The sequence below is a fragment of the Leptonychotes weddellii genome, chromosome 9, assembly GCF_054177405.1.
Source record: "Leptonychotes weddellii isolate Sample4059 chromosome 9, ASM5417740v2, whole genome shotgun sequence".
In the NCBI taxonomy this organism is placed as follows: Eukaryota; Metazoa; Chordata; class Mammalia; order Carnivora; family Phocidae; genus Leptonychotes; species Leptonychotes weddellii.
In genome coordinates, this window is record NC_138377.1 from 6,918,190 (window position 1) to 6,943,394 (window position 25,205).

General features: G+C 55.9%; 1 protein-coding gene across 1 annotated transcript in view; it reads right to left on the minus strand.

Annotated features, from left to right (window-relative positions):
- The window catches only part of VRK1 (VRK serine/threonine kinase 1), a 235,210-nt gene extending 211,885 nt beyond the window's left edge, over positions 1-23,325 (minus strand). Inside the window, exon 1 of the mRNA XM_081829983.1 lies at positions 23,321-23,325. The gene's annotated coding sequence lies outside the window, so the exon portion shown is untranslated. The remainder of the gene's footprint in view (positions 1-23,320) is intronic.
- Between the last annotated feature and the right edge of the window lie 1,880 nt (positions 23,326-25,205).

The window sequence follows — 25,205 nt, forward strand, 5'->3', positions numbered from 1 at the left end:
AGGCGCTGGAAAGGTCCCGGAGCCAGCAGGGGACTCGTTCTTAGGAAATAAATGACCCAAGAAACCGTTCATGTCGTGATCCTCTCAGGAACGCGCAAACTTTAGTGAACTCTCAGACGGGGAGCTGCTTTCAGTCTGTGCTTCTTGTGAAGGTGGTTTGCTCCTCTTTCTGTTTCCCTTTCTCTTCCCCTCCCACCCCACCCCCCCACCCCCAGTGTTTCCACCCCCAGCCAACAGCCAGGACTCGCCACCCAGCTTCTCTTCCCCCACTGCGGCTTGTCCTCGGATGCCTCCTCCAGGCATCCCCTTGCTGCACCATCCCCACCCTGCCACCCTCACCCCACAAACGTGGCCCCGCAGCCCCTTGCTTCCCAGAGAGAGAAGCAGTCTTTGGGCACCCACCTTGACCGAGAGAGATAGCAAGGGCTCACCTCCCACCAGCACCCTAAGTTCTGGTTTTTTCTGGACTGTGTGCATGGAGCTCAGGAACCCGGAGAGAAGTGGGGAAGGAGGCAGGGGAGGAAGGGGATGGGGTATTGCATGGTCCCCCGAGATGACCCACATCAGAGTCGAGCAAGGTTCCAGAGGAGGGGCTGACTCTGTCAGCGGGGCTTCCGGCGGCCTCGCCCGCTGTCCGGGACCCGGAGGGGCTGGCCCCGGGGCAGGCCGTCCCGGCACCAGCTCTTGCCACTGGCGCAGAACGTCCCCCAACAATTAAGCCCGGTCCCTTTGTTTCCCCTGTCCCCCCCCTTCCTGGGAATGCCACGTCCCACTGTGCAGGGTACGCCAGGCACCCTCCCTGTCAGGCCGTTTCTCAGTGGTACTGCGGCGCCGTGGAGAGGAGCTAATTGGATTTGTTGTCACCTCCTGAAGCTGCCAGGAGCTCACGTCTGCTCTGGTTACGGATGAAGACATCACGGTGACAGGCTCGAAGACAGCTCAGCTGGCGTCCCAAGGCCACTAATAGAGCCATGTTGATTTAATGTCCGAGTGGAGAGGTGCAGACAAGCTGTTCAAGTTTTCCCTTCCAAACAAAGCAGGGATGTACCATCCGTCATCTGTGGATCAGTAAATAAGCGTCCGTGGGCCTCCAGGAGCTCTTAACCGTCGCCACAAAAGAATGACAAACGGGAATTTTCAACGGGAAGACGGGACTTTGAAACGGAGCGTCTCTCTGGTTTCTGCTGCCCTCAGGGAGCTCGGCTAATTCCGCCAAACATAAATTTTACTTAACTATGTAATTATGAATGAATCCTATTAGCCTTAAAACCGCCCACTCGCTCGCTAAAGGTGCACCCCTGTGTGTGTGGTCTCTGGCGTGGGGGGGTGGGGGGAGGCAGGGAAGGGGACGTGGAGAGGCACCGGTGGAGATGAGGGCTATTTATTTTCAGGGAAACCCTTCATCCCTTCAGAAGGCATTTAGTGAGCACCTACTATGCGCAGGCCCTGGGTGAGTGAGGTACAGCACCTGCATTCGAGAAGCTCACACACAGGTGAGGCGTAGATGCATAGACAGGTGGCTACAGCCCAGGGCAATAGGTGTTATGAAGGAGATAAAAACAGGAGGCAAGGTGACCCTGAGGAGGGGGTCCCCTTCACTTTGAGGGTCTGGAATCTGTTCCCAGTAGGAGCGCCTAAGCCCAGGCTCTGCTCTCGGAGGACGCAGGGGGTGGCCTTGGTCACCTCCCTCTCCACTCTGGGCAGCTGGGATCTGTAATGGGGTACACCTGGGGTGACCATTCCCCTCTGTCCAATGCAGCGGGGGTGGGCAGTCCTTTCCTCCAAACCACCGGGGACCCATTGTCCCTTTGGGCCTGCAGAGGCCTCAGGGTTTCAGAGGAGTGGATGGGTCTCACAGGGTCATGGGGGTCGTGGCCCTTGAGGGCTGAGAGCTCCTGGAGAGGGGTCTGCGGAGGACAGGTCTCAGAGCACACACTGCCGACCCAGCATATCATCCCCTGGCTGCCGGTTACGGTCAGCCCTCTGCTCCCCAAGAGCTCCCCAGCATCCAAATGATCTCCCCCAAGAAAATTCTCCTCTTAGATTGGGAGCATGCCAGGCCACTGACCACCCACAGACCATTCTCAGCAAGGGGGCCCAAGGAGGGGGAATATTGAAAATATTGAAGTCAGAACAGATGCTTTCTGCCAACCAGACATCACCTCCGGCGCCAGCATCTAAATGCCCAGCCCCAGGCCCCTCATCTTGTCCCTGTCCCCATCTCTCCTTAGAGCCTCACCCCACATGCTTCTCCCTTCTTTGGCCCTGATCCTTAATGGCCCACAGGGAACAGTGTCAGAAGGGGCCGAGGGCTCAACAGAAGGGAAGTCCTCAGGGCCATTCCCCACCAGAGAACCATCATGGGAAGGCGTCTGTCCCACAACCAAGGAAGCAAACCCTAGCAGAGGACCTATAAATAATCTCAGATGACGGAGTGGAGCCCCTGCATCTTGACAAAGGCCTCCCAGCCTCTCAGCTGAGTGGTCCCCACCACCTCCAACCATCCCACAGTCATAGAAAAGTGGCCAGAACTCCATATGTCTTCACACGGCAGCTTGGGCGGGAACACAAACTGCTCTCAAGTTCGATGGGGAAGGAGCCAGGAAGTCACCCCCACACCCAGGAGTATCTCCCCAAGTCCGTTCCAATGCAGCACATGATGCCTGGGCAGAGCTGCCCCAGTAGAAGCAGCCTGGTGATATTAACTCGTCCCCCATGGAGCAGTCCTTGGGGAGGAGAGTGGGGAAGGGAAGGAGACAGAGACAGAGAGACAGAGATCTGGACCTACAGGAAAACTTACAGCTCCACGAAGAGAAGGAAATCCCTCAGTAATGAACAACTAATAAGCTCAGTAACCCAGCCAAACAAAAGCAGAGGGGCGACATAATCAAACAATGGGGAGAGATGAAAACAGATATTGCTCAGCTCTAAGGGAAAAGACTGAAGTGGAAACACTGCTACAGAGTAATAACTAACTTCTAGACAGGGAACAGGAGACATGCTTAAAACCCAAACTGGTGCCATAATGGAAAAGCTTGAGAAAAGTCCGTGAATGCAGATAAAATCAGGAGAGGGAAATAACTAGAAATAAGTTAATATCAAAAACAGATGAAGATGGTACAATGTAAGCAATGTGTGTCCTTAAAGTAAACAATCTGGCAAACGGAACTGAAGATGCATTTGAAGAAATAATACAAGAAAATTTCTCATAAATGGGAAATTTCCCATAAATGGATTTTTCAACAGATCACAAAAATATATATACAGTGTTCGGGAAAAGCTTAACTTAGAGCCATCAATACGAAAACATTGCACGATTAAATTCTGGAATATAAAGGATAAAAATGAGCCCTTTGGAGACCAAGATGGAAAAGGCAAATCACCTACCAGGAGAAAAATATCTAGTTGGCCAAAGATCTGCCTACAGGCATGTTCAATGTCAGGAAGCACCAGATCACTAGCTCTGGAGTTCTAGAAACACCAACAGAATTATAACCTGAAAAGATGCTATTTAAGTATAATAGAAACCAGAGCTATTCCCAAACATGACAAAATTCTGGGAATGAGACTTGTTGTTGAAATCAACCAGTTCAAATAAAGAACCATAGAAGGAAGAAGTATGGAGAGAGACCCATGGTGGGGAATGGACCCATTTAAATATAGAATTGAAATTCAACAACTGAGGAATTATGATTTTAAAAGAGATTTAGAATTATAAATACAGAACTGGGGGTGGAGACTGGAGGCTGCGTGAGAGTCAGCCTCGGAGTGGGGCATCCGATTGATGGAAGCATGGAAGGGCTAAGCAGGAAAGCTGGAGCACATGCATTTACTCGATTCCAGACCCTCACCCAAATGATGGTAACAGAACAAAATATCTACACACCCACAAGAACAAAGAAAACAGCAGTGATCACACAGTAGATGAGAGATGTCAACAAAATTTTGGAAGATAGACAGTTGATGGATCAGTGGTAATTGACTTAGCACACCAGAGAGCTCAAATTTAATTGATTTCAAAGGGTGGGGAGGAGGAGGGGGGCAACAAGAAGCAAACCTGCCCTCCCCCCCCCCCCCACAGAAGTCTTGCCAGGCTCAGGAGCCAGAAGGACCAAGGACATCTGAAGGCTGGAGGATAAGACAGGACTAAAGACAGGAGGACTGGTGGAAAGTTGGCGTAAGGACAGCGAGACCACCAGATGGGAGGACCAGCTGTCCTGGTCACCTGGACCTGAGGGGGCCCCTCGGGATGTGGGAGTTTGGGTCGTAGGCAAACCAGTTGGTCATCCTACCCCAAGGTCTCCTCCCCATCCCCCGACCCCTACCCCTCTGTGCTCCTACGAAACTGTCCCTCCCACCCCTGGAGAAAGACGGGAATAAAGTTTACTCGGTGGTGAAAACGAACCAGGTGGTATATTCTACAACACCAGGCACAGTGAAGACCCCACTAAAAATGGGGGGCTGAGAGAAAGCTTGCCCGGAGTGTATGGTGGGATCCATGGCCCCCCCTCCTCCCTTGGTAGAACCTCAGCAGCTGGGTTCAGACCCCAGCCCCGCTCCACACACAGCCCCATCCCAGTAGGTTTGGAGATCCCCCTTCGAGGTCCAACAGACCCTGAGATCTGGGAACTCCCCAGGAGAATGACCGGAAGGCCACCCAGCCATCAGCTCGCAGGCCCGGGCCCTGCACCCAGAGCCTCGCTCTTAAACACGGATGGACGCTGAGGAGCGCCACCCTCGAGCGCCAGACTGGAGAAGAGCTTTCAACAGAAAGGTAGAAAAAGGAAAAAAACTATTTACGGAAACAGCAACAGAAACCATCGACAGGGCTACATCTGTTGAATAAAACTGGTTGCTAGTGCAACAATAAAAGGAACGACCAGGAACCAAGAAAGGGGCCCAAGAAGTTAAAGATCGGGCTGAAGAGATGCTAAACTCAGTGGACACAGTGGAGGAAACCTCCGCAACAAGAGAAACGCGAGAAGCGGAGGGAGCCCCGGGGCGAATCCGACTTTGCGGGAGCCGTAAGGGGAGCTGCCGTTCTCCTCTTCGTCATTTTGTGCGCTTTCCAAATTCCCCACCATGGACACGTATGAATTTTATAGTCAGAAGAAAAAATATATAAAGACGCCACAGTCAAAAGCCTGTGGTCACACAATAGGCAGCCTGCTGGGAGCTTGCTCGGGGAGGGGGCGCCGGGAGGGGCTGGGGTAGGGGCCCCCGGATCCATGGGCAGCAGGGGAGAGGGCTCCCCAAAGCTTGCCACCACCCGCACCACCGGGCTGAGCCTCCAGGAGGCAGGGAGGGCAGGCACTGACAGGGGACCATGAGGTGGGTCACTTTTCTCCGTGTCCACAAAGGACGAAGCAAGATGCGCGCTCGGGAGCCACCTGCCAAGTGCGAAGGACAGGTAGCCATGCCTCCAGGTCAGCACAGAAGGTGTAGCATCTCACGCCACGCAGGGAGACTTCTGTCCCCGAACTCATCCAACAGGGATTAACCCAGTCCCAAGCGGAAGGCTGGGCAGACCCCATTCCAAGCCCCCGGCACCCTAACTCACCGGCATTGAGCGGGGGTTGCGGGGGAGCCCAGGAAGGAGCTCTGACGGCTCCTTTAGGCCAGCAAGTATTTTAAGAACAACTTCCAAGGTGGAAGGCAGCAGTGACCTTGGCTGCCATGGGTCACAGTGCCCATGCAAGACAATGGTAGACTCTGTAGGAGGCGCCCTCGTGCTTCTCAGAGCCACCTGGAGGCCAGTCATCCTCTCTTCCCTCCCCTCCAACCTCCACCAGTCAATAAGGAAACTGAGGCTCAGAGAGTGGAGGCAACTGTCCCGGGAGGCCCAGCTGTGAAGGAAGTACAGACTCCCCGCCCAGACCAGCTACATCCCACCTTCCAGCCTCCAAGTCTTCCCGCGCCACCGCACTTCCTCGGGGACCTCACAAATGACCCACAGAGGCCACAGGCAGATGGGGACAGTAGACGTCAGTCTGGAAACACATGCCCAGACTTTCACCTGCCGCCGGGGGTAAAGGGGTACACCGTGCCCCTTCTTCTGCCCTGTCTCACGGCTCCCCAGGCTCCAAGTGCCCACCCAGCCTGACGCCCACCCCCAAGCCCCACTGCGTCCATGGGACAACCGAAGCCAGAAGTGAGGAGGCCACACTGCCTCCATTCGGGGCTTTCTGCTCAATTTCTGCAGGTGCCTCTGAGGAGAGAAGCAGACCCCACCTGCCTTGAGGCTCTGCAAGGCAGAAGCAGGGTCCCAGAAAGCAAGCATCAATCTTTCGAGCAGAATGCCCATGTGCCCTTAATAAGTCCCCGTGTTTCTTTGACACGGGCTGGAATCAGAGAGCCTGGTGGATCCCGAGGATCTCTCCTGCTGGGGGCTTTTCTCAATTAGCAGAAAACCACTGCAGACAGACGTAGCTCTCAGGTCTGCCGATGTCCACGGAGCTGTAGGCACAAGTCTGGGGCTGAAGATCACACCTTGTCCGGATCTCGAGGGGCCAGATGGCTCCTGCCATCCCAAAATCCCTCTCTGAACTTTGCTCCTGAGACCCCCAGAGTGTTCTCCTCCGAGCAGCCTTCTTGGATGACCGGAAAGGGTGGGGGTAATTTGCCATGGCCCCTGAGCACCTCCTTGTCCCACTGTGATGTGCCTCCTGGACCAGACTGGGAGCTCCGTGTGGGCAGCCATGGGTTTTAGTTCCTTTTGGATTCCCAGAGCTCAACACAGTACCTGGTGAGGAAGAGCTGCTCGGTGAAGATGGGGTGAACAAGGAACTCTCCAGCCAGCCCTCTCTCCCCTTCCCTGAGAGGTCAGTGGCGAGGACTCCAGAGCCGTCAGGACTCCTCAATAGTCTTGCTGCCAGGGAGACACTTGGACCTCAGGATCTTCCTCTACCTCACACTCCGGGTCCTAGCCAGAGCACCAGAGCCCGTTCCTGAGGAGACTACGCACGTCCCCCACTCTGCAGGAATGTGAGTGCGGGCTGAGTTGGCTGACGGGTCTCCCCACCCTGACCAGTGTCCCCACGTGTCCCACACAGCGCCCTCCCCCATGGGGCCCTGTGGGCACAGACACCCCAAGAAGAAAGAGTCCATTTGGTTCCTGGAGGAAAGGGGTCAGCTTAAACACTCGCCAGTTAACAAGACAGCTGAGAGGCTCTCTGGGTCCAGGGTCTCTAGAGGAAGGAAGGGAAGGGCGGGAACAGGCAGAAAGAGGGGTCCGACACACGTGCAGCAGGACCTGCTGGACTCCCTCATGGGCGTCTCTCTTCATCGTCCCAGCCTCTGGTGTCCTCTCAGCAGCTCGGTGGCCACAAAGAAAAGCACTGGCCCCTTGGAGCCTCGTCTTTCTCATGAGGAAGTCATCTTGCGTTCAAGCTGCCCAACACGCGGTAAGAACATAGCCAAGGCCGCTCTGTGCCCAGCCGACCCCCGCCATCTTCTGCCTTCCCGAAGGCAGCTTTTGTCCGAAGTCTTTCTCGACCATGCCCCCCTCTGTCCTTGACCCCGTCGCAGTGCTCTGAGAGGGGCCAAGACTGGGCCGCGGCTCCTCCCTCACAGGGCTCCAGTGTCCCCAGCGCCTCCGGCTGGCCGCACCTGCGGGCGCCCTCCCCCAACTCCCGGGGCACCCTGTGAACACGAGGGCTGACGGCAGGCTCACGAAGGAACAACGGGCACGTTCCAAGTGAGAGCCGAGCCACGGCCTCCGCTGGTCCCTCTGAGCTCCTGGTTCCCTCACAGCCTCTCTTCTGCACACCCCCCAGCCCCAGGGAGGGGACACAGACTTGTCAGACTGGCCCTCGAATGGCACTAGGCACATCGGGTCCTTTCATCCGGTGTGGCTTCTGAAGCATGAACGAGCAAGGTGCAGAAGGAAGAAGGTTCTCTCCTCAGTGCAGAGGAAGCTTCTGGGGGACCCTCCCGGGATCACGGGCCCATGTGCCAACCCCACCATGGCTGGCTTCAAGGCCTCATTAACAGAACGGAAACATCCATCCTCCCTCCCAGCGGTGCTGATCACCTCTCAGAGCCACCTGGGCCAGGTGTGAGGACAGAGGTGGCCGCCACGGTGCTGGTCCCTGCGCTCAGGGAGCTGACCTACAAGGGGGCCGGGGCGGACGTAACCCAGATAATTGCTCTCGTGGTGAGGGCTTTAAAGGAAAATTCCAGAGGTTCTGGTCTGGGGGAGCCGGGGCAGGATGCTCAGAGCAGGTGACAATTAGTGACACGGACAGCCGGGGGCCCCCAACCCCCGGAGCAGCCAAAGGGTAGGACAGGGCAACGAGAGGGGAGGACGCGCTGATGTTCTCGGGTGCAAAGAGCTTGCCACGGAAGGAAAGAAACTGCACTCTGGAGGTGCGCCCCGCCGGGGAGGGCCAGGAGCCCGGAGCCAGGCGGGAGAGACCAACCTGGGCCCGGACGATCTGGGCTTTGTGTCCCCTGGAGTCTGCAATCAGGAGCTGCGGTCACCCGGTGACCCTGGGAAATCCTTCGTCGTCTCTCTGGGGCTCGATGTCCTCACGTGTCAAAGAGATGTGAGCACGGTCGCTCTTTCCATCCCACGAATGAAGCACCGAGCCTCGGGGACGCGCTGTCAGCACTGGAGGAAGAAGCGGGCCACCACCCCTCCATCCCCCTGCGGCGTGGATGAGAGGCCCGGCCCGCAGAGAGGAAGGGCCCAGAGCCTGCAGACGGGGGCCGGAGGGGCAGCTATGGGCCGAGCAGTGGGCCGGGCCTGGCTGCCGTCCCGCGTCTGACTCCACCGGCAGGTCCTCTCAGCCTCACGTCCCTCCTCCGGGACACGGGAATAATGGTGCCAGGAGCAGGGTGTCGTGGGGGGGGAGACATAAAAGCGAAGGCGTGTTTACCAGACTGCAGAGTGCTGGCTAAACTGTGTTAAACTGGTAAACCACAGCAGCGTGGTGAAGGTGCGTGAGAAGTGAGAGCCCGGCGCACAAGGGGAGTGTCCGCCCAGAGAGCAGGTGGAGGAGGGGCAGCGCCACCTTCCCAGCTGCCCGCGGGGCCCCAGCGGCCTGGGGCCCACTGCTCCCCATGCTTTCCACCAGGCCGATGGTTGCAATCGCAGCATAGCCCAGAAGCCCCGCACTCACCCCTAAAAAGACAATGTCCGAGTGGGAAAGTCTGGGAGACCAAGTAACCCTCACTCTGACCCCTGACCCTCTGCCCTTGCCCTTGGAGGTCTCTTGCCTGCCTCCCACTGCCCACCACGGGGGACTCTGAGAGACTTCGTTCCTTCCCTTGCTTCCCCCATCACACCCGAATCTGCCATAACTTTCCCCAAAGCTCTAACTAACCACTGAGAGAGGAAAAAAGGGAAATAAACACCAGAGTCCAAGGGGCAGGAATCGGGTCCATCCAACACAGGGCAGGGTCCTGACCCCAGAGAGCTGGCTGCACCCCCATGTTCTCCACCGCCTTGTCTGAGTGCTATTCCGTAGGTCCTACCTGGTCCCACCCCAGGTTGGGATGCTCCATGTCCTGGGAGCTTAAAGCCTGTGGGAGATGGAGACCTGTAGCATTTGGGAGGTGCTGGGAGAGCAGCTGGCCCTGACGGGAGGGCAGAGAGTCCCTGGGGGGGTGGGGTGCCTGAGCAGAGCCTTTACAAAAGGGAGCGGGGCGCAGGAGGGAGGAGGGTCTGGAGCAGCCTGACCCTGCTCAGGGCAGGAGGCTGATGTCCCCGCTCCGCAGTCAGTCAGGGAGAGCGAACTCCCCCCTCCTCTGCCTTTCCGTTCTACTCAGGACCTCCACCCACATAGGGAGGCCACCTGCTGTCCTCAGCCCATCAGTTCACTTGCTAACCTCATCCGGCCATGCGCTCTCAGACACTCGCAGAAATGATGTTGAATCTGGGCACCCTCGGTCCCAGTCAGGTTGACATAAAATTAACCATCCACGTGGTAAACAAGAATGACCTAACCAGGGCACCTGGGTGGCTCAGATGGTTAAGCGTCTGCCTTCGGCTCACGTCATGATCCCAGGGTCCTGGGATAGAGTCCCGCATCGGGCTCTCTGCTCCTTGGTAGCCTGCTTCTCCCTCTGCCTCTCTCTCTCTGTCTCTCATGAATAAATAAATAAAATCTTAAAAAAAAAAAAAAACAATATTCTTTAAAAAAGAAAACAAAACAAAAAGAATGACCTAACCAACCAAAGTGCCCATCAGCAGATGAGCGGATAAACAAAATATAAATAGTATAAATGGTATAAATAGACAGTGGAATATTATTCAGCCATTCAAAAAAAAAAGGAAATCTTGCTCTTTGCAACAACATGGGTGGACCTTGAGGGCATTATGCTAAGTGAAATTCGTTGGACAGAGAAAGACAAATACTGCTGTATGATCTCAGTTTTATGTGGAATCTTAAAAAATAAAAACGAAAACGAAAAACAGAATTTATAGACACCAAGAACAGATCAGCGGTTGCCGGAGGTGGGAGGGGAGGGTGAGCCAAATGGGTTAGGGGGGTCCAAAGGTGCAAACTTCCAATTATAAAATAAAGAAGTCATGACGATGTCAGGTACAGCATGGGGACTACAGCCAGGACTTGTTTGCGTCTTGGAAAGTTGCTAAGGGAGTATATATCTCATCATAAGGGAAATACCGTAACTGTGTGAGCTGATGGACGTTAGCAACTTAGAGTGGTGACCATTTCACACGACATCCAAGTATCGAATCACTGGGTCGTACACCTGAAATAATATATCATGTCATATGTCAATTATATCTCAATAAAAAAAAGAAGGACTTGCCCTGCTTCCTACAGCTTATAGAAGAGTGGGGAGAGACAAATAATATGGAAACAAACAAGCAAGATCATTTCAGATAAGGATAAGTAGTTTGGAAAAAGTAAAACAAATATGGTCACCAGACAGTGGGTGTCGGTGGGGGTCAGGAGTGACGGTAGCCAGGGTGGCCAGGGAGGCTCTGAGGTGACATTCAAGACTCGTGACGGATGAGACAGAGCCGGGCAGCTGGAACGGGAGAAGGAGGCACCATGCAGGGAGAAGAGCACAGACAAAGGTCCTGAGGCAGGACTGTGCCTGGCTTGTCTGAAAAGAAGACAACAGAGCTCAGGACATGAGAATGACTGGAGGGAGGTGGAGCCGGGAGGAGTCACATTCCTCAGGGCCTTGAGCCATGTGCATCAGTCACTGGTGCTGCCTAACAAATACCCCAAGCTTGGTGGCTTAAAACAACAACAGTCACTGATTTTGCTCATGGACGTGCTGCTTGACCAGGGCTCATAGGGAAGGCTTGTCTCGGCTCCACGAGGATGGGGTCTGGAGAGCTCACCTCCAAGACAACTGGCAAGGCTGGTTTCGGCCGTGCCTTTCCACGTGAGCCTTTCCACGTGGCTGCCCAGCTTCATTCCATGGTGGTGGCTGCATTCCCACAGTGAGCATCCCAAGAAAACCAAACAGAAACCATGCTACCTGGTACACGATCTAGCCCTGGAAGGAGTGTCTTTTCCACCATAGTCCAAAGCTCACCCAAATGGACAGAGGCCCCACCTCTCGGGAGAGGAAGGTTGGGGTCAGCTTGGAAGAAGTGTGTGGGGGGGATAGGACGGTTATGGTCAGTTTGGGAAAATGCCAGCCCCCCCATGCCGGCAAGGAGTTTGGGTCTTACTGTACACGTGACAGCATGCTGTGGCATGACAATATGGCTGGATTTACATTTTTTTATTATTCTATTTATATATTTGAGAGAGAGCAAGCATGAGCGGGGGGTAGAAGCAGGCTCCCCGCTGATCAGGGAGCCCGACTCAGGGCTCGATCCCAGGACCCTGAGATCATGACCTGAGCCAAAGGCAGATGCTTAATCGACTGAGCCCCCCAGGCGCCCCAGGATTTGCATTTTTAGAGGACCCTGTGAGCTGCTGGGGGAAAGTGGGTTGGAGGGCTGCCAGGAAGCCATTAGGCTATAGCCATAGTTCAGCCGAGGGATGTTGGCGGCTCTGCCCAGGTGCAGCGGTGGAGATGGGGAGCCCCAGGAAATGCACACAGTTCTGTTTACTGGCTCATACACTGACCCAACCCTGATAGGTCAAGGGGGGCTATGCGTGATGTGTTTGGGGGTCGAGACTTTACCCTGGGGCAGCAGGGACCTGCTGAGGGATCCTAAGCCAGGAAGCAATATGATCAGGAGTGTGTTTTAAAGGAAACCCTCAGAGAATACAGAATTTAGGACAAAAGAATCTGACCTGGGTAGTAATGGCCAAGGGAACCAGGTACCCAGCCATCTCATGCGGTTCTGTAAATTCACCAAATGCCAGTGGGCCACCCACTGTTTCAAGCCCTACACCTGTCAGGGAGGCTTTCTCTGGGAATTCACAGAGCTTTGGGATTCTATCACCTTCTTGCCTCTCGGGGACACGGCTGTGGTTTCTGCCCGTCCAGCACTCATTCTCTTTGTATCAGTCAGCATTCACTGGGAGGTGCTGCAGTAACGAGCAATCCCCAGATCTCGGGGACTTAAAACAACAAACATTCATTTCTCCCATTTATTTCACACAGACGGCTCCACGTCTCTTCCTTATTTCCGCTCTGTGTGTCTTCTTTATTTTCAGATCCAGCCTCTATTTTTGACGGCCCCTACCAGAGGCAGAGGGAAAAGAAGAAGAGAGCTGGCAGAAACCCATAAGGTGAAAGCACTTCACGCTTCTGCTCAGGCATGGCGAGCATCGCATCTGCTCGCGTGGCATTAACCAGAGCCAGCCCCATGCCGGGCTTGAGGTCAGTGGGGTGGGAGACACCGCCAGCAGGTGGCAGAGGAGGAGGTGCATGATCCTCCGACAGGCGAGGATGATAAAGGGTGGGGGCAGCGATGCAAGCTACCACCCACTCCACCTGGTCACCCTTTGGCCATAGCTGTGGGTTCAAGGATGGGCACATGACCCGAGCCAGGCTGACCGAGTCAACGAGATTCATCTCTTAAGCCTCTTTTTTAGGCTGAAGAGAAAGAGAAGCACTTATTCCCGTTGGCATTGCTGAGAAGGCGGTGTGAGCCTGGAGCTCCCCACTACTGTCTTGGCGCCCCGTGAGGACGACCTGCGTCCCACAGCTACCTGTGGAGGAAGCCACCCTCGGTGTGTTTGGTCACAGGAATGTGCTGGAGCCGTTTGAGCCAGCTTTCTGTCACTTGGCTCCGAGAGTCCTGATGAAGAGCACAATCTACTCAGACCCTGTCTTCCACGACAACAGCTGAACTTGTCCGAGGGTGTGCTTTGCATCTCTAACATGAACTCCTCAGAGATAGAAACGCACGGTGCATATTTTTAGTCACCCTGAGTGTCTAACACACAGCTAAGCACACACTGGGGAGAGAAGCATTTACGGGGCACAGACTCTGTGCCAGGCACTGCGCAAGGTGCTTTCACAAGACATAGATCATCCCAACCTTTGAGGAAACCCGTCCGGTAAATATCACTGTCGAGATTCAAAGTGGTGGAACTCTGTCCGTGCCCCTCCCGAGTCAGTAACAGAGCTGGGGCTGATGGTCCTACTGTCTCCTGGGGCTTCCGTTCCACCTCCTTATGCTCCAACTCGGGGTTCTGGCTGCCATAAAGGGGGTGCGTCATGCCTCCCAGGCTGGCCCTGCTGTGACCAAGGGCAATGAGGAGACCAGCCAGGGCCAGTCTGGACTCTGTGGGCAGCAGGTGAGCCTCTCTGCCTTGGCTCAGAACCCTAGGGCTCCCATCCCAATGCCCAGCCCTGGCTTGCCCCCTTGACCAAAGACCCCTGGTCCTCAAAAACAGGCACGAGAAGGCTGTATGCGCTCAATTCAACCACTTCTAAAACCAGCCCATCTTCGGGCCAACCTTCTGCACCTCATCCTGTAGGTCTGTGGGGGCTGAACCAATCTCCGGTCCAAATTCTAAGCCCGTGCCAAGCCCCCAGACCGCTATTCCCAGGCTGTCTCAAGTCCTCTGCCTTCCTCGAACTCCCTGTCCCCAGCATCCAACCCTCCTACCCTGAGATTATTAAATATAACTCCCATTTGCAGGAAATATGCAAAAACTGTTTATCTTTGGAAACTAAAATATATGAAACTGAGTCATCAGGCAAATTATATGCATCAGTAAGTGGTAAATGTTCAGGGCCAGCAATCCTGAAATAGTGCATGAAAGCCTTCTTGCTACTCCTCTTTCTGCCTACAGAGCACTTTTGAGCACAGTTCATCCCTGGCAGTACAAAGCCACGGCCCATGGAGCCTTTCATGCAGCTCCTGCCCACTCATAGGGGTGCTGGGGGGCTCCCAGGGCAGGGAAAACCCATGGACCACGGCCCCAGTGCCCCCCGTTATTCCCCCCCAGGGCAAGACTGTCAGGACATCTCTTCATTCCAGTTGTAACCCCAAGACCCCTATAGCCTGGCCCCATGGGACTAGAAAGAAGTCCAGTCAATGTTCCTCTTCTTGACGTTGCCTTGGTTCACCTGCCCTAGGGGCTGGCCCCCGATAGCAACTCCTCATGCGGTATAGCTGCCCTCAGCCGCCCAGGGAACGACCCCGTCTGCCATCACGGGCCCTCACTGAGGCCCCCGGAGGGACAACAGCTCCTAGCACCTGCCCTCCTGTGCTGGGAACTCACGTGCTCTTTCTCCTCCCACAGACATGCACACCCTGTGCTTCCTTCCCCTCCCCACACACCCGCTGACCATGCACTTGCCCTTGCAAATAAAACATGAGGCCCCCAGGCTATGCTGGACCGGATGGCAGGAGCTCCAAATTCAGGTGCCAACTGTCCCCGACTTAGATCTTCTCCGAGCTGTTTCTATCATCTGAGACCGGCTGGTCTTAGGCCCCTGCGGTTCCAGGACTGGTTTTCTCATTCTAACCAACTGGATAATCCCGCCCCTAATACAGATGTTCATTCATTCATTCAGCAAACACCAGCCGGGCAGCTTCTGCATGCCCCGCGCTGGGCCAGGCCTGGGGGTGCTGCAGCTGTCGCCGGGAGCAGCTCGCAGTCCAGGGCCTGGGGCGCTCTCTGGTGAGGTGCAGCTCAACTTCCAGCCCACGTCTGCCCTCTCAGCCCTGCTCTGGCCACCGCTCCAGGCCACGACCGTCCTTGGCTTGCTTTCTGGCAGAGGCCGTGATTTCAGTGTAGCACAAGGATGAGGATCTCTGCAGCGCCGAGCTCCCATTCAGAGGCCCCACTTCTCTGGGCCTCCGTTTTCTCACGCAGAAATGGGAATCATGAAGACTCCCCAAGGGACACCGCGGAGCGCGTGAGATCGTGCATCATGTTTCGCACAAAGCTGGCCGCTGCTGAGCACTCCAGTTGTGGTCATCACTGAAGGGAGCCCTCCTCGCTGCCCCCAGGCAGCGCACCGACCATGTCATGCTGCCCCAAGACCTGTGGCGTCCCTCTTACTCTGAGCTGCCAGGTCCCAGGACGGCCTCGTTCAGTGGTCTGCTGTCCTCCAAGCCCTCCCTCCCGGGTCTGAGTTCTGTCTTTGGCCTTGGTTGTCCTCACTCGGAAACATGGCCTCATCCGATGCCACACCTCGCCCAGCTCAGGGCCTCCACGGAACCTGTCGTACTGTGAAGGGCTTCATGCCTGCAAAACTCGTCTTCCACAAACACAGAAGGCCACTTTCCCCATGCAGGATCGGCCGGGACGATCGGGGCTGCAAATGACAGAAACGTGGCCTCACATACAGAAGACCCTGAGGCGGCCCCAGCTTCACCCCTGGTAGGTCCGCGGACCAGCCTCTGCGTGGAGGGGATCGGGAACCTTGGACCGATCACAACTCACCAAGCCGTGGCCGGTGGAGAAGGTGGGCCCTGAACGAATCAGAATCCGCCAGCAGGGAGAGACGAGGAAGAGACTCCGGGCAAGCAGCACGAGGGTGGGCCACACCTGCTCACACCAGAGCTTTGAGTGTGAAGGTCTTCATCTGCTGGCAAAGCACTCTCAACATTTCCTCATGGCACTGGGAAAATGAGTCCTATCAATTGGTAAAACCTTGACTGGACAGGATGCTTCAGGCCCAAGAGCCACGGGCCCACATCAGCTCCGAAGGAAGCAGCCTTTTCCCCCCACGGCTCCAGTCACACTCTGGGCCTCGCAAAGTTGTCGTCCTGGAAAATGTCTAAGACAGTCTCTGTGAATCCTTCTCCTCCAGCCTAGGGATTACAACGGACTAGGAACGGAGTCACCAGGGAGGGCGAGGCCTTCCGGGATCCCCTCCCCCCACCCAACTTGCTCCTGGCACCTGATTCACCCCCCAACGACTCACTCTCAGCCCCGCGTCCCTGACTGAGGTCCGCTCTCCGTCCCCTTAAGACAGGCTCTTGCACGGCCCTCGCTGGAATTACAGCCTCGGCTAGTGGGACAGCTTGGCTCTGGGGCCGCACCACCTGGGCAGGGATGCACAGCCCAGCCTTAGCCCAGGACCCAGCTCCCACCCCCGCCTGGCCTCCATTAACCAGTCCCCATGCTACAGCCAGCTAAGGCCCCCGTTCTGCGGCCATCACCCAGAGAACGATCTGGGCGGCTCCAGGGCTCGGCACCCAGTCAGGACCCAGTACCTATGGGTTGTCATGGTTACTGAAGGAGCGGTAGTATCCCAAGGGCAAGTGTCAACAGGAGTCAGAGTGTGCTCCCGACAGGACCTGCTCAGGGGGTGGTCCCAGAGGTGAGTGAGAAGCTGGAAGTGGGGCCAAGAATCGGGAGCCCGGAGTCAGTTGGGAGCAGGGAGATCGGGCCCCAGGCTGTCCTGGTTTCCAGCCACAAGAGGACAGGTGCACCCTCCTCAGAACTGCGTGTTTCAGCCTGCGGCTGCCACATCATGGCCGCTGGTGCTCTGTGGCTCCCTCCTTCTGGAAGTAGCCCCCCCGTACAGGGGCTGACCCTGAGGGGTCACATCCTGTGGTGCCCACCCTCCCCCAGGAAAGACACCTGGGTGGCTGGGCTGAAGACTCTGCCCCCCAGGATATGGAAACTGAGGCATAGTGGTGCCAAGACTTGGGGGCAGGGGGGACCAGAGTAAGTGGAGTAAGGACAAGCCTCCCACCTCCTGCTGCCCGGGTCCCCATGGCGGCCCTGGTTCCTGTTCTTCCTGAGCCAGCACCTCCCCCCCATTGCACAAAACACCCCCTTCCTGGAGAAAGAGCTCTTTCGTTGGGTAAGACAGGCAGGATCAGTGTCCACGACCCAAAGAATCTACACGGACACGGGGGCCTTAACCACACCCTGACTGTGCAGGTGAGAAAACTGAGACCCAGGAGGCCATGGGACTCCTCGGCACCACCCCTCCTCCCTAACATTCCCTAAGTCACGCGGGCCTCGGCACCTTCCGGGCCCCCTAAGCTCAGGCCTCCGCGGCCCTCGTACCCCGCGCACCCCGCGCACTGCGCCCCGGCTCCTCACAAGCCCAAGAGGACACAGAGCCTGTGGGGAAGGACACGGCCTCGCCACCTCTCGTCCCCTCCCCGGAGCCCCGGCCTAGGGGCTTTCCGAGCCGTCGTCGGGGAGAGGCCCTCGGTGTGCCAACACGCCTCCAGGCCCAGCCACGTCCCGGCGGGGACGGGAGCTGTAACACCCCCAGATATAGAAGCGTGGAGAAGCAGGGAAATGGCCTCTGGTGTGTTTACTGCTCCCTTAGCCGGAAGGAGTGATGCTGCTCTCAGGAGGGCATAAACTCCTGGCAAAGTTGGGTTTTCCATGGTTTGCTGAACTCCTGAACACAGATGTCCCATTTGTGTTTCATTAGTACATCCGCCGCTCTGCGGCTCTTGACCTCTGCACTCGGCAATAATTACCTGGCTCGGGCCCATCCCCTCGCCAGCTGGCTGGGGACCTGCTCTGCCCCGACCAGGGCTGTGTCTGCTGTCAGCCCCTTCCAGGCAACTGAACGGCTGGGCCCGTGCTGGGGAGGGGGAGGGGGCCTGCAGACTTGAGCAGACACCTCCAGAGGGAGAAGAGCCTTCCAGAGCCCAGGCACCCCGGGGCAGGGGCAGGCCCAAGGAGGAGGAGGAAGGGGAGGAGGGTGGGAAGGGGGAGGAGGGAAGCCAGAGAGACAGGGCAGAAGAAGGCTGGAGGAGGAGCGAGGGAGGAGGGGGAGAGGGGAGGAGAGGGAGGGGTGACGGGTGGAGGCCCAGGCCCTGGCGCAGAAGCCTCCTCTCTGAGCCGGGCCCGCTCAAGAGGGCCTGGCAGGCAGGGCTCAGGCCGGATCGTAGCTTCAGGCCTGTTGGGTGCAGCCAATGTGCCCGGCAGCCTCTCAGCCTCAGCACTGCGGCCGGCCGTGCAGGGGAGCTCCTGGAGGGACTTCGGCCAAATTTCAAGGACAGGCCACCTAGGCGCGGTTGAGGGGGGTCAGGGCATCCCTCCTCCACCCCCTCCCCCTCCCCAGTCTCCACTTACAGGAAGCCTCCAAGAAGGAAGGGATCGGGTCTAGGCCCTGAGTCCCGCTCGCTGCTGAGATTCTGATGTGTGATCAGCGAGGATTTGCTGAGAAGCTAATGCAGCTTCAGCTTCGGGCCCCCTCACTTGCCCAGGCCCCTTCCATGGTCCTGAGCCCGATTCAGAACGCATAGTTTTATGAGAGGACACCCCACATTGTATAAACTCCAGACCCTCCCCTCCCAAAAACCTGGATCTGCCCCAGGTATAAAGTTTCTACACCTTTTCATCCACACGGAGGTTTGGGCTCCAGACACTGAAATCAAGAGTAAGTCTCAGGTGGGACTGGCAGAGGCCAAGTCTTAAAATCAGAAAGGCATCAGCTTTGGACGCGGGATCCCTCCGAGAAGGGCAGGGAGGGCAACAGGAAGGGAGGGTCAGCGTTCATTAAGCGCTTAATGTGTGCACACCACCGTGTTAAGCACTTGAAATCATCATCTCACTTGATCTTCCCAACAACCTGAGAGAAGCTGTCCTCCCATCTGGCAGGTGAGAAGTCTGGGCGCCAAAGGCGTGAGTGGTCCAGAGTGGAGCTGGGACCCCAGATCAGGCCCGTGGGCTTTGGGGACCAGGCTTCCCCTGCACAGGAGCTGGGGGGAGGCCCAGGGAACCTGTATGATCCATTGAAACTGCTGGCGTCAGTGAACCTGAAACTCTTCTCATGTGACTAGTACCTGGAAATTACCTGTGCAGTACACTTCCCGACCAATGACAACCTGTCAAATGTCTCTGGTAGTCTCTGTAGACTGCTGGGGTTTCTTGTTCTTTAACTATATAAATGTATGTTTAGAGTTGCCCCTTGAACAACACAGAGGTTAGGGGCACCGACCCCTCCTCGAAGTCCAAAATCTGAGTATAACTATAACTTTGACTCCCCAAAAACTTCACTACTAATAGCCAACTGTTGACCAGTAGCCTTACCAACAGCATAAACAGTGGACTAACATACATTCTGTATGTTATATGTATTATATACTATATTCTTACAATAAGGCAAGCTAGAGAAAAAAGATGTCATTAAGAAAATCATAAGGAAGGGGCGCCTGGGTGGCTCAGTCGGCTAAGCATCCAACTCTTGGTTTGGGCTCCGATCATGGTCTCAGGGTCAGGCTCCATGCTCGGCCTGGAGCCTGCTTAGGATTCTCTCTCTCCCTCTGCCCCTCCCCCTGCTCCGGCACACACGTTCCTTCTCTAAATAAATAAAAAGAAAATGGAAAGAAAGAAAAGAAAATGCATTCAACAGTGCCGTGCTGTATTCATTGGAAAAAATCTGCGTATGCGTGGACCACGCTGTTCAAACCCGTGTTGTTCGAGGGTCAACTGTACATCCACAAATTCAGTCTCACTGGTGATTTTGCTGCCTTTTAATACATATATCCCCATGAGTTCCTCAACCCCCAATCCGCCTTCCAGGAAGCAGGATTTCAAGCACAAACCCACCACCACCAAGGAGAGGAGAGAGAGAAGAAACGACCTAGCCAATGGTGACAAATTTCACTTTGGGGCCACCTCCCGTAAGTCGGCTGTGAGGCCTGAGGTCCTGTGTTAGAACTGGCCTCTGGGCTTGGCAGCTGAGCTCTGCTGGCAATGCGTGCCCGAGACCCGGGGAAGGAGGAGAGGCAGCTTCCCCTGGCAGGTTATTCGTCAGTCCCTGGAAAAGCTGAGGCAAACCAGAAGGACAACCCTCCAGCCACAAAAATGAGTTTTGGCTTGAGATCTGTGACCAGACCCACATGCCCTCCGGCTGTCAAGGAGCTGGGATTCTAGGGGCCCTGTTAGCCGGGGTGGCCATGGCCAGAGGTGAGCGATGCCCAGCAGGGATGAAGACAGAGGTTCAGCCTTGGGCAGCCGGGGAGTTGGCTTCACCGCTGTGTCAAGAAGTCAGCCAGCCCACCCCGCCCTAGATCAGAGGGGCTCAGCCCCAAGCCCTGCCCGAAGAAGATCCACGTCCACCTCTGTCTCCATCTGCCCCGTCCCTGGGTCATCTCACACGATCCCCCTGGGCTCTATTGGCATCTTATCTAGATGTCCAAAGCAGTGCTTTCCCTTAATTTCTGCAGGAAAACACTCACCGCATGAGGCCTTTGTCTGAGTGAGGGATTCTACCCAAGTCAGGGGCTGCAAGGGATCCCAGCAACAGGGAAAAGAGCTAGATGTCCTATGGGGACCCCCTGTGCTCGGGGACCACTGTCCCAGGGCTGGGATCAGGGCGAGGCAAACAGGGTACTTGCTTTGGGAGAGAATTGAAGGGGGTGCCCCCAAATCAAGATAAGTCATATTTTAATGCAAAAAGTATTGGGGGGAAAAATCCATAGTGAACAAAAATCAACATTTTTAACAGAGGATGATTCTTACTGATTCTTCCTTTTGCCTCAGGTGCCAATATGGCTCTGCATGGTTGATCCTGGCTTTGAAATTTTGATATTTTGTTCACCATGGGTTTTTTCCCGGCAATTCTGAGTTTTAAAATAGGGCGTTAAAATACTATTTCCCTTGATTACTGAGATCTGGGGGGCCCCCTTGCAATCTGTGCCTGGGGCCAGCACCTCCTTCCCGCCTCTCAGGAGCGCCCACAGTTTCTTCCTCCCATTTTTTTCAGGAGCAGCTGAGCACCTTCCCCCCCCCTCCAAACTCTGCTCCATCTCCCAAGACCTGAAACTTCAACATTCTTCTAGGCAAAGGACCACCCCCTGTGACAGGAACAAGGGAGTCAACGCGGGCGGGAATTCCCATGGAGGTGAGGCTCCTTGCACACCAAGAGAGCTGTTCGCCCAGTTCCTCGGTGGACAGAAGCATCCCCATGCTCCCGGAAAAGGCTACAAAGGCAGATGGATTGGGTGAGCTGTCCTGAGAATTGAGCTAAAAACCAGAGGCCCGTCGACAGTAAGGTGAGGTCCTGTGTGCCTGGCTACCAGGGGAGCTGGAAGGAGAGGTCGCGTCTCCACAGCCGGTCAGCCGGTCCTCGGTCAGGGTCCTGACCCTGGACAGATTCCCTCCGCGTCTCAGCTGGATACTGCACCCTCTGGGCAGGACGCTGCAGGATCCAAGGCTGGCCTGGAGCAGGAAGAGGGGTGATGAACCTAGTGTTGCCTCTGGCTCTGGGACTTGGTGGACCCCCCCATGGCTCGCACCGCCCCTCTGCTCTTCCCGTCCCCCCCCTCGCTGTGTGGGGCAGCCTGAGAGCCCCGGGGACGAGTCTGGCATCCATGCTTCAGGATTTCATGGGCCCCCCAGACCAAGAGAAAACAGGAGGCCCCATCTGGCACTGGGAGGACGCTGGTTGGGCCAGAATGGTAGGCAGGCCTGCTGGGGCCTGGAGAGCAGCCACTGGGGTCAAAGCCTACAGAGCCAGGCCCAGTGTCCCAAGAAGCACTGTTCATTGGTGTGTGTGTGTGCGCGAGCGCACGGTGTGGACCAGGCACGCGGCCACCTCAATGTGGGGGTGACCATTCCCCATTCATAGCAGAGGGAACAAAGCAGAACCCGGGCCGGAGAATCCAGGCTCCAAAGCCATCTTGGCCAGCGTCCACAGAGCAGAAGAAGAGCTGGGGGTCCTAGTGTGCTGAATAAGCACAGACCGTCCTCCCAGAGGGTGGTCCGAGCTCAAGGCCCCAAAGTCCCTCCCAAAGAGGGAGAAGCGGCAGGCCCTCCAGGGGCCTCCACGGTGCTAAGGGAGAGGACTCCACGGCCTAAAGGCCTGGGTGGAGTCTTGTCTCTGCTGCTTACGAGCTGTGTCTCTGCAGCTTACGAGGTGCCCACCTCAGGGCATTGAGGAGGCTTCAGGTGTAAAGTGCGGAGGGCAGTGGCCAGCACATGGTGAGGACTCTGTGCCCACCACACTTAGGAGTGTCACGAATGTGTAGGAAAGGCTAGTCTCATCATTATATTTAATTTATATGATAAATTGTTGCTGCGGCCACCCAGCGTGTTACGTTGTTAGAGTAGCCCGAACTAAGACACGCCGAATCTCCCTCCTCTCAGAAGCCATTATCCCGGGTGAAGGAAGGGACAGTGAGGATCAGAAGGCAAGGAGGACCAGGCCATCGTGGTCTCAGTCATGGGCAGAGGGGAGCTCACGGGAGGACCCGTCCACACACGAGGCTCCTTTTGGAGTCGTCCTGAGATCATGAAATCCTAACCCAGGGCCAACAGTCTTTGAAACATGACCCAGAACCAAGAACATGGAAAGAAAATGGGATTAGAGAACACAGTATGCTGAGGATGTGGAGGGCTAGGGCAAGGTCACGTCTACGGCAAGCAAAGCCGCCTATGAACGTGGAACGTCTCGGATTCTGCAACCAGCCTGAGCCACTGAAGACATTCCAGGCTCTTCCTCACCCACATGGCAAGTTCCTGGACACCCGGGAGATGTGTCGGGGCTGGAGCCATGAACGGGAGATGTGACCCAACAAACGGCCCAGAACCAGGAACACGGGCTCTGCCCCTTTCCAGCTCTGCCCTCTGGGGGGGGATGTTTCACCAACCGGGCTGGGTTTTCTCTTCTGCAAAGTGAGAAAAACGAGATCCATCTTATAGGACCATTGCAAAGGTTAGGAAAATGTACATACACAGATAGAAATGCTTAGAGACTAAATAATGTGGACAAGGTTCCAGAGCGGGTGGGGGAGGACCCGAACACAGGCCTCCCCTCCCCAGCCCAGTGTCCGTCCACTAGGCCACCCTGCGTTCTGTGGTCTGATAATCCCGTCGCTTTATTCATCTGCTCGGACAGAAGTCACAAGCTGGTGGTCTAAGAGACAGTTGGTTTTCACAGCATTTAAATTGTTTTATTTTGTTGCCAGCAGCTTTTTAAAAAAGAGGAAATTTCACATAAAAACATGGATGTCCACCTTCCCCCAAGAGATCATAACCTCTCCAACGCCGAGCCGGATTCCCACATGGTGACACCTGGCAGGCCCGGAGAGGCCACCACCCCGTGGGGGCAGGTCACAGGCACGATTTTGCCACGCCCCATTATCCACAACTTACACCAGGCCTGCTCCCCACGGCCCCCCGTTTCCTTTCCCTACTGGCCCCAGGAGCATTTGGACACAGGGAATGCAGCCTTTTGCAGGGAAAGGCACTTGCCCCGGAAAAAGAGCTGGGCCTCTCAACACCAGAGCCGATGAAAATTGCAAAGCATCCCTTGAAATGTGTAAACGGTGATTAGCAGGCTGGAGACATGATTTATGAAGAAGGATGAACACAGGAAATGTGCCGAGCTTGGCTGAACGGTGACGTGGCCAGAGATTCGCTCCGACCGCGGGCCTCGGGAAGGAGCAAAGTTGTTAGAGGAGCCCGAGGGGACAACTCAGAGACGCAGAACCTGAGCCACGGAAATTTTCAGCTGAATTATCAGGAAACTATCCCTGGAGTCATGAAAGCCTGGGCAGAGGAGGAGTCAATGGGGAGAGGGAAGGAAATGCCTTTACTGTTTCTGCCTGACTTCTTCTCAAAAGCGGACACCGGATCATTTGGAGGGCACAAGGGAAGCAGCTCTGTGGACTGGAGGAAGGGGCCCCCGGAGGGATCTGACCAGACTTCAGGCTTTAGCACCCAGAGTCAGGGTCAGCTGACTGGCCTGCCCCAGGATCAGGGATGGTTATCAAAACATGGTCATGGGATCCTGGTTTTGGAAGAACAACCTACTGGGTGGGTGTCTTCATCAAGACTCTTTTCGGTTGCAACAAAAACCCAACTCAATCTGGTTCATGTGAAAAGAAAAATTATTGGTTTCCATAAATGATCATTTCAGGGGTAGTACTATGTCAGGTGTGGCCGGATCTAGGGGCTCAATGGACGCCATCAGGACCTGGTCTCTCTCCATCTTCGAACTCTGCTTTCTTCTATGTTGGCTTCCTTGTCAGGCAGCCTCTCCCCTGTGGTAGTGAGTTGGGGACCACCAGCTCCGGGCTCACATCCTAGAGACGTCAGGGGAAAGAAAGCACACTCCGTTCCCATGATCCCTGATCAGCAGGCATCCTGAGATCAACTCGTGTTGAAGCAATGTTGGGTCGCGTGCCCATCCCCATAGTAACCAATCAGACTGATCTGGGGGTATAATGCCGTGGCTGCTATCCAGCACCCTGAACCCATCACAGCACTGGGGTGGGGGTGAGGTCGGCCCCTCTCAATCCAGATGAGCTGCCTGTGGAGTAGGAATTCTCCATAGGACAATTCATGTTCATGTTTCCAGAAGTGGGAGGGTTGGACCTGAGAAGGCAGAAGCACACAGTAGGGCAGCAGAGCACAGAGGGCAGGGGAAGGGATCTACAGCAACGAGGCAGCCTCTTGGGGCCCACCCAAGTAGAGCCACCACGGAGCCTCCTGGGGCACACTGGAATTTGGGAATGCCACCAGCGGGGCTGCCCCAGGTCTCACGGTGCACTCCAGGATCCCTAGTGCCCCCACCAACCACTGAGGCTAGGATAGTTAACATTCTCGTCACTTGGTGAGGCTGCCTTGGGTTCTGAGTGAAACCGCAGCTTGATGAAGTCAATGCCCGCAGCCTAGAGGAGCCTGGGGAAGCTGGGGTGCAGGGGCTCAGGATTCTACACCCAGAAGGGCAAAGTGCACATCCCAAGGCACCCCCAGGGCCCCCCACCCCTTCCCAGGTAACTGTCAGCCTCGGCCTTGGGAAGGATGAATCCCCTTCTTGCCAATGACCGGCTTAGGTATGGGCATGTGGTTTTAGCCAATGAGAGGCGAGGGAAGCTGGACAGGGAAAGAGGCCTGGCCTTCTGGAAAAAGATGTCCTTGCTGACC